The sequence below is a fragment of the Mixophyes fleayi genome, chromosome 11 (assembly GCF_038048845.1).
Source record: "Mixophyes fleayi isolate aMixFle1 chromosome 11, aMixFle1.hap1, whole genome shotgun sequence".
NCBI classification, from domain to species: Eukaryota; Metazoa; Chordata; class Amphibia; order Anura; family Limnodynastidae; genus Mixophyes; species Mixophyes fleayi.
Window position 1 is genome coordinate 99319631 of NC_134412.1, and position 13993 is coordinate 99333623.

Sequence of the window (13993 nt, forward strand, 5' to 3'; positions counted from 1 at the left end):
AACAAAGCTTCCCATCCGTACAGTCACACATAGTATAACCCCATAATAAGGGGCCGATAACAAAGCTTCCCATTCGTACAGTCACACATAGTATAACCCCATAATAAGGGGCCGATAACAAAGCTTCCCATTCGTACAGTCACACATAGTATAACCCCATAATAAGGGGCCGATAACAAAGCTTCCCATTCGTACAGTCACACATAGTATAACCCCATAATAAGGGGCCGGTAACAAAGCTTCCCATCTGTACAGTCACACATAGTATAACCCCATAATAAGGGGCCGGTAACAAAGCTTCCCATCCGTACAGTCACACATAGTATAACCCCATAATAAGGGGCCGATAACAAAGCTTCCCATTCGTACAGTCACACATAGTATAACCCCATAATAAGGGGCCGGTAACAAAGCTTCCCATCCGTACAGTCACACATAGTATAACCCAATAATAAGGGGCCGATAACAAAACTTCCCATCCGTACAGTCACACGTAGTATAACCCCATAATAAGGGGCCGGTAACAAAGCTTCCCATTCGTACAGTCACACATAGTATAACCCCATAATAAGGGGCCGATAACAAAGCTTCCCATTCGTACAGTCACACATAGTATAACCCCATAATAAGGGGCCGGTAACAAAGCTTCCCATCTGTACAGTCACACATAGTATAACCCCATAATAAGGGGCCGGTAACAAAGCTTCCCATTCGTACAGTCACACATAGTATAACCCCATAATAAGGGGCCGGTAACAAAGCTTCCCATTCGTGCAGTCACACATAGTATAACCCCATAATAAGGGGCCGGTAACAAAGCTTCCCATTCGTACAGTCACACATAGTATAACCCCATAATAAGGGGCCGGTAACAAAGCTTCCCATCCGTACAGTCACACATAGTATAACCCCATAATAAGGGGCCGATAACAAAGCTTCCCATCCGTACAGTCACACACAGTATAACCCCATAATAAGGGGCCGATAACAAAGCTTCCCATCCGTACAGTCACACACAGTATAACCCCATAATAAGGGGCCGATAACAAAGCTTCCCATTCGTACAGTCACACATAGTATAACCCCATAATAAGGGGCCGATAACAAAGCTTCCCATTCGTACAGTCACACATAGTATAACCCCATAATAAGGGGCCGGTAACAAAGCTTCCCATTCGTACAGTCACACATAGTATTACCCCATAATAAGGGGCCGGTAACAAAGCTTCCCATCCGTACAGTCACACACAGTATAACCCCATAATAAGGGGCCGGTAACAAAGCTTCCCATCCGTACAGTCACACACAGTATAACCCCATAATAAGGGGCCGGTAACAAAGCTTCCCATCTGTACAGTCACACACAGTATAACCCCATAATAAGGGGCCGGTAACAAAGCTTCCCATCCGTACAGTCACACACAGTATAACCCCATAATATGGGGCCGGTAACAAAGCTTCCCATCCGTACAGTCACATATAGTATAACCCCATAATAAGGGGCCGGTAACAAAGCTTCCCATCCGTACAGTCACACACAGTATAACCCCATAATAAGGGGCCGGTAACAAAGCTTCCCATCCGTACAGTCACATATAGTATAACCCCATAATAAGGGGCCGGTAACAAAGCTTCCCATCCGTACAGTCACATATAGTATAACCCCATAATATGGGGCCGGTAACAAAGCTTCCCATCCGTACAGTCACACATAGTATAACCCCATAATAAGGGGCCGGTAACAAAGCTTCCCATCCGTACAGTCACACATAGTATTACCCCATAATAAGGGGCCGGTAACAAAGCTTCCCATTCGTACAGTCACACATAGTATAACCCCATAATAAGGGGCCGGTAACAAAGCTTCCCATCTGTACAGTCACACATAGTATAACCCCATAATAAGGGGCCGGTAACAAAGCTTCCCATCTGTACAGTCACACATAGTATAACCCCATAATAAGGGGCCGGTAACAAAGCTTCCCATCTGTACAATCACACATAGTATAACCCCATAATAATTGGCCGATAACAAAGCTTCCCATTCGTACAGTCACACGTAGTATTACCCCATAATAAGGGGCCGGTAACAAAGCTTCCCATCCGTACAGTCACACACAGTATAACCCCATAATAAGGGGCCGGTAACAAAGCTTCCCATCCGTACAGTCACATATAGTATAACCCCATAATAAGGGGCCGGTAACAAAGCTTCCCATCCGTACAGTCACACACAGTATAACCCCATAATAAGAGGCCGGTAACAAAGCTTCCCATCCGTACAGTCACATATAGTATAACCCCATAATATGGGGCCGGTAACAAAGCTTCCCATCCGTACAGTCACACATAGTATAACCCCATAATAAGGGGCCGGTAACAAAGCTTCCCATCCGTACAGTCACACATAGTATTACCCCATAATAAGGGGCCGGTAACAAAGCTTCCCATTCGTACAGTCACACATAGTATAACCCCATAATAAGGGGCCGGTAACAAAGCTTCCCATCTGTACAGTCACACATAGTATAACCCCATAATAAGGGGCCGGTAACAAAGCTTCCCATCTGTACAATCACACATAATATCCTCCCCATTTATTATACTCTGTATTAGTTTTAAAAGCCAATGACAGATAGTTTACATAAATATTTGTACAGGTTCTTTGGAGTAAAAGAATGATTTGCAATCTGGTGCAGATAAAAGTCGGAAAAGCTAAGAGAAATATAATGCATACTGGCTTGATCAATCCTTTTTGCATTAAAGTATCATAAGTTCAAACTCAGCAATTATTGGAGAAACCTGGACTTCTTTGGGAGCGTCTGTTATCAGGGTAGTTCTGTCTTATGATCTAACCCTAGAGTAAACCCTGCACTACTCATGGATGTAGCAGGATAAATAATTTATAAACAGATTCATCCCCAAAGATCTGAGGAGAAAGTGTTAAGAAACTGTAACAATCTATCAACATGTATTGGGACGTCTGTTTTAAGAGGCTTTCCACCATCAGATAACTTTTATTCACTGGCTTGTACATGTCCTTCATATTTTACTAAATTTGTTGCTTAAATTTTCTATCTGAATTAATTAATTTATTGCAGATCTACCCTGTGGAAGATCCTGGAAGCGAGGGACAAGTGTCTGACGATCGCATGTATAGAATTCCGTCATCATGCACCCACACAGTTTAAAAGAAAGTGATATGGAATCCAGGAGAACTCCCCAAAATTCTGGAGTCAGGGAGCGTAGGCAAGTATGGTTTATTGTGATAGTGGAGGAAAAAAATTGTATAAATTATTATATTAACTGCACAACGAATTGCCACATGCTGTAAGCTATGGGATATTTTGGCTATGTAACTATTTGTTCTGCTGCCTTATGGTTGGAATACAGCACCTACCTATAGCAGGAATTCAACTGTACCTTTTTAAACCTGTACAGTCATCATCATCACCATTTATTTATATAGCACCACTGATTCCACAGCGCTGTACAGAGAACTCACTCACATCAGTCCCTGCCCCATTGGAGCTTACAATGTAAATTTCCTAACACACACACACACACACACACACAGACTGGGGTCAGGTTTGCTAGCAGCCAATTAGCCTACTAGTTTGTTTTTGGAGTCAGTCCTGTTCCATCCTACTAATTTATTTATTACACAACATACACTCAAACACCACTTGTAAGGGTTGTATTTAAAACATAAAGCAGAAGTGAAATAACAACAATTATCTTCATTTTATTGTCAATCAGGGCCAATAATTAAGAAATAGATAGCATTTACCTTTAGCACATATGTGCATATTCACCCAGACTGTCAATGCAGCATTTTACCTGCTCCAAGGCAAGAAAATGCAATGACACATAATACATTGATATGCCCATTATGCACAGATACATAATAAAGGGTAATGCATGTGCCTAGGTGTAGTTCATTATGTGCAGTTTATTAGAGTCTAGTAGCTGGGTCTGTATAAAGATATATTATGTGATTATAAGCTAGAACACTTGTTCATAAAAACAAAAAGGAACTATTGAGATTATGGAAAAAGAGAACAAGTATAGCCCGAGCAGGCTGCACAGGCACTTTACATACGTCCCCTGCAGACAGAGAACAGTATCTCCCAGCATGCAGTGGGGAAGAGGAGCTGACTAAGAAGCAGCTGAAAACCATCAGTTAAAGATTCTAGGAGAGGAAGCAGTTGAAAGAGGAGGACAAGGAGCAAGAGAGGAGCAGGAGAGGAGAGGAGTAGGGGAGGAGAGGAGCAGGGGAGGAGAGGAGCAGGGGAGGAGAGGAGCAGGGGAGGAGAGGAGCAGGGGAGGAGAGGAGCAGGGGAGGATCAGGGGAGGAGAGGAGCAGGGGAGGATCAGGGGAGGAGAGGAGCAGGGGAGGAGAGAATCAGGGGAGGAGAGGAGCAGGAGAGGAGCATGGGAGGAGAGGAGCAGGGGAGGAGAGGAGCAGGGGAGAATCAGGGGAGGAGAGGAGCAGGGGAGGAGCAGGCGAGGAGAGGAGAGAATCAGGGGAGGAGAGGAGCAGGAAATGAGCAGGGGAGGAGAGGAGCATGAGAGGAGCAGGGAAAGAGCAGGGGAGGACCAGCGGAGGAGACAGAACTGAGCAAGTGCTAAGGCGGTGATGAGAGAGACCAGCGTTGTATAGACAGAGGCAGGTGCCATAACAGGAGGCCCTATAAGCTGGACTGAGGAGCAAAGAGAGAGAGAAAGTCTGATAAGAACCAATGTTTCTTACATTGTTTATGTGATTGGACTGAGCCATATGTGTTAGATAGTGTTGTGGTGGGGTTAACTTCCACCCTTTTGCAGGACTGGTATATTATTTTTACAAGGGTGAGGATAGGGATAGTTAGATAGGGTGATTGGACTGATTCATATCAAGAGAAAGATGTGAAAGTGTCCAGTTATTCATGCAATATTTACAAATTAGAGATAATTTATTTGGCAAAGAGACTATTAAATGGATGTCACCGGTTGCTATGTCTCCTAAAGAAAGTCAGTAAAGAACTGGAGGAAGGGAAACTGTCATTATTGTGGATGTTACCAAAGCCCAAAAATTCAAACAGGCACAAGTGAGAGTGTGATTTAACCGAGAAAAGCCAATATTTTTATATATATAGTTATTGTAGGGAATTGTAGTCTGTTAAATGGATTGGGACATTGTCTGGCACTTCAGGCTGCAAATCACTTTATGCTGGAGCTGAAAGAAGAAAGGGCCTATATTCAAACTGCCCTATGATAAAGGTGCATAATCATATAGATACATATGCTTTACTTCTTCAGGAATGTATAGATATTTTAGGTGTCCATAGATTGTTATCTGTATATAGATTGTTATCAATAGATTTAGTCTAGCAAGTATGATATAAGTGGTAATAGAGCTACCTCTACTTTATAATAGGCCGGAGAGATTTGTTTTTGGTGTTATTATATCAAATGTAGTAGTATACATTTTGTTATATTTAGGTGATCATATTGTTCACACTTTAATAGTTATTTTTTATATAAAATTCTAAAGACCAATTTGGTGTGATAATATTTCCTTTGTGTGCTCCTGTGGCCCAGTGTAAGGAGCGGAGGGCTCTTTGGTCTCTCTCTGGTGTTTCTAACGCCAGATCACTACCCCACGAAGAGCCTACAGGTGGAGGCACAGCGCAAAACTGAATACAAGGTAATGGGTCCATCTGCAGACAGGACACACAATACTAGTACACACACCCTAGGTGAGGAGTTACACAAAGTATGACATTCAGCATATATAACAAGAGAAGTGGTACTGTGCAGTTTACACAGGATGATAATTGGCATGCGTAACAAGAGAAGTGGTACTGTGCAGTTTACACAGGATGATAATTGGCATGCGTAACAAGAGAAGTGGTACTGTGCAGTTTGTAATTACTAAAAGCACCAACTTTAGACACTAACATGTATATGGGTTAATCTTTAACTAGAACAGTAATAAAAGTGGCATATTTAAACAGACACACTGTTCAGATCACAGCTCTTTCACATGTGTGTACAGGTGTATATTTGATAAATATATGCGCTGTAGAACATGTGTATTTGTTATGACAGGATAATATTTCTGCATTAGGTTTCATATGTAATGTGATGTAAAACACAAGTCTGTTAAGACGCGTCCTTGTAAAAGTTGGATTTGGGCATTTACCATTCCAGATTTAAAAAAATGCGCTTATAACATAAAATATTGTGTATTCCCTTTCACACGTACTTCACAAGTATTATAAAGTATGTACTCTGAAAGGGCTCACACCACCATTACTGTCTAGTGGAAATATTACCATAGACAAATAAATACAGATTCCATGTCTGTAACAAAACCAATCCATCTGTATAAAGCAGGTTATAATAGCTCTATATCGGCTGATATTGATTGAACTTAACCAGCTAATGCATTCTATTATAAATGAAGCGATAGCTTTCACATTAAAAGCTTAAACCATGCATGCCAGCCTAACACTTGTAATTCCTGGTGTCAAGGAATTAATAACCAACCCACGTTGTGCACACAATGTCCACACAGAATCTATATTATTCCATAAATACCTGTGCACCCACAAAATCACAAGAGTTACAGATTAGTGTATAAAACATACCGTGTACAGAACCTGTATGTCTATATATCTATATACTGGTACATGTGCAACAGTGTTTAAAACATACCATGTATATAACCTGTACATCTATATACTGGTACATGAGTAACAGTGTATAAAACATACCATGTACAGAACCTGTACGTCTATATATCTATATACTGGTACATGCGTAAGAGTGTATAAAACATACCATGTATATAACCTGTACATCTATATACTGGTACATGAGTAACAGTGTATAAAACATACCATGTATATAACCTGTACATCTATATATCTATATACTGATACATGCGTAAGAGTGCATAAAACATACCATATATATATTATTATTATTATTATTAATTTTTATTTATAGGGCGCCACAAGGTGTCCGTGGCGCCGTACAGGGACAAAAACAAATTACAATACAAGGTGAGACAGCACAGTACAGTAAACATAAAGCACAGTAACTCAGTAAGCTCAATGCACAGCTAGTGAGGGCGGGGGGAGTATCCGCAAATGACGGGGCCCAAAAGGAGGGCGCAGAAGACAGGGAGACCCCCAGAGGGGACGGGGGGAGGAGGGCCCTCGAGGAGGAGGGCAAAGTAGCTGGAGAGCAGAGTTAGAAGTGGTGGAAACAGGAGGAGAGATGGCCCTGCTCAGAGGAGCGTACAATCTAAGGGGAGGGGTGGACAGATGGAGAAACGCAGGGGAGAGAGGGAGAGTAGAGGGACGGAGGCAGGGAAGGGGAAAGAAGGGGGAGAGGCAGAGGATAAGGTAGGTAGTTAAGTGGGAGACTGAAAGGCTTTAAGAAAAAGGTGGGTTTTTAAAGCCCGTTTGAAACTGGACAGGTTAGGGGAAGTCCTGATGGAGGGAGGGAGCTTGTTCCAGTGGAGGGGGGCAGCGCGGGCAAAGTCTTGGATATGCGTGTGGGAGGAGGTGATGAGGGGGGAAGATAGGCGACGGTCATTGGCAGATTGGAGAGGACGGGATGGAGTGTGAATAGATAGGAGTGTGGAGATGTAGGGTGCAGTGGCGTTGGCGGGGGCCTTGTATGTAGGAGTGAGGAGCTTGAACAGAGTTCTGTAGTGGAAGGGGAGCCAGTGGAGGGATTGGTAGAGGGGGGAGACAGAAGAGGAGCGGCGAGAAAGGAAGATAAGCCTAGCGGCTGCGTTAAGTACAGATCGAAGGGGAGCGAGATGAGAGAGGGGGAGGCCAGTAAGGAGGAGGTTGCAGTAGTCCAAGCGGGAGATGATCAGAGAGTGAATAAGGCATTTGGTGGCATCTTGGGAGAGGAAGGGCCGGATGCGAGCGATGTTACGCAGCTGGAAGCGGCAGGATTTAGCAAGAGAGAGGATATGGGGGCCAAAGGAGAGAGAGGAGTCGAGGGTGACACCAAGGCAGCGAAGTTGGGGGACAGAGGAGTTGTCAACAGTAATGGAGAGGTCGACAGGGGATGAGGTATGGGGGGGAGGAAAAACTATCAGCTCGGTTTTGGCGAGGTTGAGTTTGAGGAATCGAGAGGACATCCAGGAGGAGATGGCAGAGAGGCAGGCGGACACCCTAGAGAGGAGGGAGGGAGAGAGATCAGGAGAGGAGAGGTATAGTTGAGTGTCGTCAACGTAAAGGTGGTAGTTGAAGCTGAAGGAGCTGATGAGTTCACCCAGGGAGGAGGTGTATAGAGAGAAGAGTAAGGGGTCCAGAACAGAGCCCTGGGGGAACCCGACAGGAAGGGTGGACGGGGGGGAGAGAGACTCAGTGGTGGTGACAGAGAAGGATCGGTCAGCGAGGTAAGAGGTAAACCAGGACAGGACAGGACCAGAGAGGCCGAGAGACTGGAGGGTGTGGAGGAGGAGGGGGTGGTCAATGGTTTCGAAGGCTGCAGAGAGGTCAAGGAGGATGAGAAGGTAGAAGTGACCCCTGGCTTTAGCAGAGAGGAGGTCATTGGTGACTTTAGCCAGGGCAGTTTCAGTGGAGTGAAGGGGGCGGAAACCAGACTGGAGAGGATCAAGGAGGGAGTGTTCAGAAAGGTAGGAGGTTAGACGTCTGCAGACGAGCCTTTCGAGAATTTTGGAGGCAAAGGGGAGAAGAGATATGGGGCGATAGTTCGAGAGAGAAGTGGGGTCAAGATTAGACTTCTTAAGAATGGGGGATACGAGAGCATGTTTGAAGGAGGAGGGGAAGATGCCGGAGGAGAGGGAGAGATTAAAGAGGTGAGCGAGGTGAGAGCAGGTGGTAGGTGAAAGGGAGCGAAGAAGGTGGGAGAGGATGGGATCCAGGGGACAGGTAGTAGGGGGGGGAGGAAGAAATGAGAGAGTGGACTTTCTCGCCCGTGGTGGGGCGGAAGGAGTGGAGGGGAAGGTGTTTAGGGGGGAAGGACGGAAGAGTGGGAGGGGTAGAAGAGAGAGTGGAGGAGGAGATTTCAAGTCGGATGGCCTCAATTTTAGAGGAGAAAAAGGAGGCGAAGTCGGAGGCAGTCAGGGAGGAGGGGGTGGGGGGAGGGGAGGGGGCCAGGAGAGTGCTGAAGGTGGCGAAGAGGCGGCGGGGGTTAGAGGACTGGGAAGATATGAGGGATTTAAAGAAAGATTGTTTGGCGAGAGAGAAGGCAGAGCTGTAGGATGAAAGGATGAATTTAAAGTGGAGGAAGTCAGCCAGGGAGCGAGATTTTCTCCAGTGATGTTCGGCGGTACGGGAGCATTTTTGGAGGAAGCGGGTAAATTTGGAGTGCCAGGGTTGGGGTTTGGAGCAGCGGGGATGGACGGAGTGGGCAGGGTGACTGCATCCAGAGGTGAGGGTTTGATTGTAGAGGGAGACCGCCTGGTTGGGGCAGGCCTGGGAGGAAAGGGGAGAAAGGAGGGTATCGAGAGAGGAGGACAGAGAGACAGGGTCGAGAGCGTCGAAGGTTGCGTATGGACAGAGTAGGTTTGGGCATGGGGAGGAGAGCAGGAGAAGAGGTGAGGGAGAAGGAGAGGAGATGGTGGTCAGATAGAGGAAAGGGAGAGATGGAGAAGTCAGAGAGATTACAAAGGTAGAAGAAGACAAGATCAAGAGAGTGACCAAGGCAGTGGGTAGAGGAGGAGGTCCATTGGGTGAGACCAAGAGAGGAAGAGAGGGTGAGCAGTTTGCTGGAAGCAGGGTCGGTGGGGTTGTCGATGGGGAAGTTAAAGTCACCAAGAATGATTGAGGGGAGGTCGGAGGAGAGGTGGTGAGGAAGCCAGGCAGCAAAGTTGTCAAGGAAGAGGGAGGTGGGGCCAGGGGGGCGGTAGATGACAGTGACGTGGAGGTGGATGGGGTAGAAGAGGCGGATGGAGTGGGCTTCGAAGGAGGAGAAGGAGAGGGAGGGTTCAGGGGGAATGACACGAAAAGTACAGGTGGAGGAAAGGAGGAGGCCCACTCCACCGCCTGGGCGGGCACCAGGTCTGGCGGAGTGGGTGAAGGAGAGGCCACCATAGGAGAGGGCAGCGGGGGAGGCAGTGTCAGAGTCGGAGAGCCAGGTTTCAGTAATGGCAAGAAGGTTAAAGGAGCTGGATAGAAAGAGGTCGTGGACAGCAGTCAGCTTGTTGCGGACGGATCTGGCATTCCAGAGGGCACAGGAGAAAGAGGGAGAGGAGAGGGGGGGGGATGGGGATAAGGTTAGCAAGATGAGCAGCGCGCGGGGAGGAACGAGAGAGGTGTGGCGGGGGGAGAGTATGGGTATGGAGTGAGAGCGGGGAGGCATAGTAGGAAGAGAGAGTAACCTGTACATCTATATACTGGTACATGAGTAACAGTGTATAAAACATACCATGTATATAACCTATACATCTATATATCTAATTACTGGTACATGCATAAGAGTGTATAAAACATACCATGTACAGAACCTGTACAACATGTATATATATATCTATATACTGGTACATGTGTAGACCCATACAAATCTCCCAAAAATTCACACTCCATAAAACTTGCATTAATCCTGTGCCCATTCCTATAACCCACCAAGCTACTTAACGCATTGGACTATTCCCCCCTCTGCTCTCTGTAACCCCTACCAAATACGTAATCTTCCCCCAGGACAGAAGCTGCAGGTGTGATGAAGGAGGTACCAGGGAGGTGATTGGTGCAGTATGCTTACAGGGGTAAAATGAATGAATACTGCAGCTATACAGACAGAGGCAGGAAGGAGGATGAGATGCGGGGGAGGTTCTGATGGAAGACTTACAGGGATGAACACAGTGAGGCTCTGGTCTGTCATAGAGTACAGAGGAATGGGCACATGTATAGGATTTGGGTAGACGTGAGTGGTGGCAGAGACAGAGTGAGTGACTGATTGGGGGGAAACATTGAGTAGTGGCAGGGACAGAGTGAGTAACTGATTGGGGGGAAACATTGAGTAGTGGCAGGGACAGAGTGAGTAAAGGATTGGGGGGAAACATTGAGTAGTGGCAGGGACAGAGTGAGTAAAGGATTGGGGGGAAACATTGAGTAGTGGCAGGGACAGAGTGAGTGAAGGATTGGGAGGAAACGTAAGTGGTGGCAGGGACAGAGTGAGTAAAGGATTGGAGGGTACATAAGTGGAGACAGGGACAGAGTGAGTAAAAGATTGGAGGGAAACGTGAGTAGTGGGAGGGACAGAGTGAGTGGATTGGAGGGAAACGTGAGTAGTGGGAGGGACAGAGTGAGTAAAAGATTGGAGGGTACCTCAGTGGAGACAGGGACAAAGTGAGTGAAGGATTGGAGGCAAACGTGAGTGGTGGGAGGGACAGAGTGAGTGAAGGATTGGGGGGAAACGTGAGTGGTGGGAGGGACAGAGTGAGTAAAGGATTGGAGGGAAACGCGAGTGGTGGGAGGGACAGAGTGAGTAAAGGATTGGAGGGAAACGTGAGTGGTGGGAGGGACAGAGTGAGTAAAGGATTGGAGGGAAACGTGAGTAGTGACAGGGACAGAGTGAGTAAAGGATTGGAGGGAAACGTGAGTGGTGGGAGGGACAGAGTGAGTAAAGGATTGGAGGGAAACGTGAGTGGTGCGAGGGACCGAGTGAGTAAAGGATTGGAGGGAAACGTGAGTAGTGACAGGGACAGAGTGAGTGAAGGATTGGAGGGAAACGTGAGTGGTGGGAGGGACAGAGTGAGTAAAGGATTGGAGGGAAACGTGAGTGGTGGGAGGGACAGAGTGAGTAAAGGATTGGAGGGAAACGTGAGTAGTGACAGGGACAGAGTGAGTAAAGGATTGGAGGGAAACGTGAGTGGTGGGAGGGACAGAGTGAGTAAAGGATTGGAGGGAAACGTGAGTGGTGCGAGGGACCGAGTGAGTAAAGGATTGGAGGGAAACGTGAGTGGTGGGAGGGACAGAGTGAGTAAAGGATTGGAGGGAAACGTGAGTGGTGCGAGGGACCGAGTGAGTGAAGGATTGGAGGGAAACGTGAGTGGTGGGAGGGACAGAGTGAGTAAAGGATTGGAGGGAAACGTGAGTAGTGACAGGGACAGAGTGAGTGAAGGATTGGAGGGAAACGTGAGTAGTGACAGGGACAGAGTGAGTAAAGGATTGGAGGGAAACGTGAGTAGTGACAGGGACAGAGTGAGTAAAGGATTGGAGGGAAACGTGAGTAGTGGGAGGGACAGAGTGAGTAAAGGATTGGAGGGAAACGTGAGTAGTGACAGGGACAGAGTGAGTGAAGGATTGGAGGGAAACGTGAGTGGTGGGAGGGACAGAGTGAGTAAAGGATTGGAGGGAAACGTGAGTGGTGGGAGGGACAGAGTGAGTAAAGGATTGGAGGGTACCTCAGTGGAGACAGGGACAGAGTGAGTGAATTAGGGATAGATATTGACAGTTAAGCAATTAGGGAGAAACGCAGCTAATTAATGCAAAGTCAGGAAACCAGAGAGGGACAATTCTGCAGCAGGCAGTGGAGATATTAAGCGGATTAATAGTAGACAATCAATGGAAGGATAAGGAGAAGATAGAGACAGACGGAGAGTAGTAGTGACAGGTACCACAATATTGGGGTGTAACAATTTACATAAAGAGTTTAATCTTTGGTCAGTGGTTAAGCAGGGAAATGAGGGTGAAGCAGCTAGAACCACTAGAGACTATGTATGAGTTAAGGTTGTGAGTGGGAGAGATTATACAGTACTATAATGTGATGCAGGCTGAGAGGGAGTGGAGCAGAACTGATAGGCACAGATGTCAGAGATTGTGAAGACACTGGTGTGGGGCAGGGAGCTGACAGTTAGGTAGCAACAAATATGAGGTGATTGAGTGGTTAATCCAGGGAGAAAGAGAAAGTAGCAGGGAGACAGTTTGAAGGGAAAAGGTGCAAATTGTGAGGACAGAAAGGTGACAGGGTGTTATAGTGCATCGGTGAGCTACAGACTGAGATAAGTGAAAAAAGGTGAAGCTTGAAATAACTGATCGGTGATGTGTAGTTTAAAATGATGCCAGGTGAGCTGCGGATTGGGGTGATGGACAGGTGAGGTGCGGATTGGGGTGACGGACAGGTGAGGTGCGCATTGGGGTGACGGACAGGTGAGCTGCGCATTGGGGTGACGGAGAGGTGAACTGCGGATTGGGGTGACGGACAGGTGAGGTGCGCATTGGGGTGACGGACAGGTGAGGTGCGCATTGGGGTGACGGACAGGTGAGCTGCGCATTGGGGTGACGGACAGGTGAGCTGCGCATTGGGGTGACGGGCAGGTGAGCTGCGCATTGGGGTGACGGGCAGGTGAGCTGCGCATTGGGGTGACGGGCAGGTGAGCTGCGCATTGGGGTGACGGACAGGTGAGGTGCGGATTGGGATGATGGACAGGTGAGGTGCGCATTGGGGTGATGGACAGGTAAGGTGCGGATTGGGATGATGGACAGGTGAGGTGCACATTGGGGTGACGGACAGGTGAGGTGCGCAGTGGGGTGACGGACAGATGAGGTGCGCAGTGGGGTGACGGACAGGTGAGGTGCGCATTGGGGTGACGGACAGGTGAGGTGCGCATTGGGGTGACGGACAGGTGAGGTGCGCATTGGGATGACGGACAGGTAAGGTGCGGATTGGGATGATGGACAGGTGAGCTGCGCATTGGGGTGACGGACAGGTGAGCTGCGCATTGGGGTGACGGACAGGTGAGCTGCGCATTGGGGTGACGGACAGGTGAGCTGCGCATTGGGGTGACGGACAGGTGAGCTGCGCATTGGGGTGACGGACAGGTGAGGTGCGGATTGGGATGATGGACAGGTGAGCTGCGCATTGGGGTGACGGACAGGTGAGCTGCGCATTGGGGTGACGGACAGGTGAGCTGCGCATTGGGGTGACGGACAGGTGAGGTGCGGATTGGGATGAAGGACAGGTGAGCTGCGCATTGGGGTGACGGACAGGTGAGCTGCGCATTGGGGTGACGGAC

At 47.6% G+C, this 13993-nt stretch overlaps 1 protein-coding gene across 2 annotated transcripts in view; it reads right to left on the reverse strand.

Moving 5' to 3' along the window:
• The window catches only part of LOC142107272 (opioid-binding protein/cell adhesion molecule homolog), a 550917-nt gene that overhangs the window by 407930 nt on the left and 128994 nt on the right, over positions 1-13993 (reverse strand). The gene's annotated exons all lie outside the window — the stretch shown is intronic.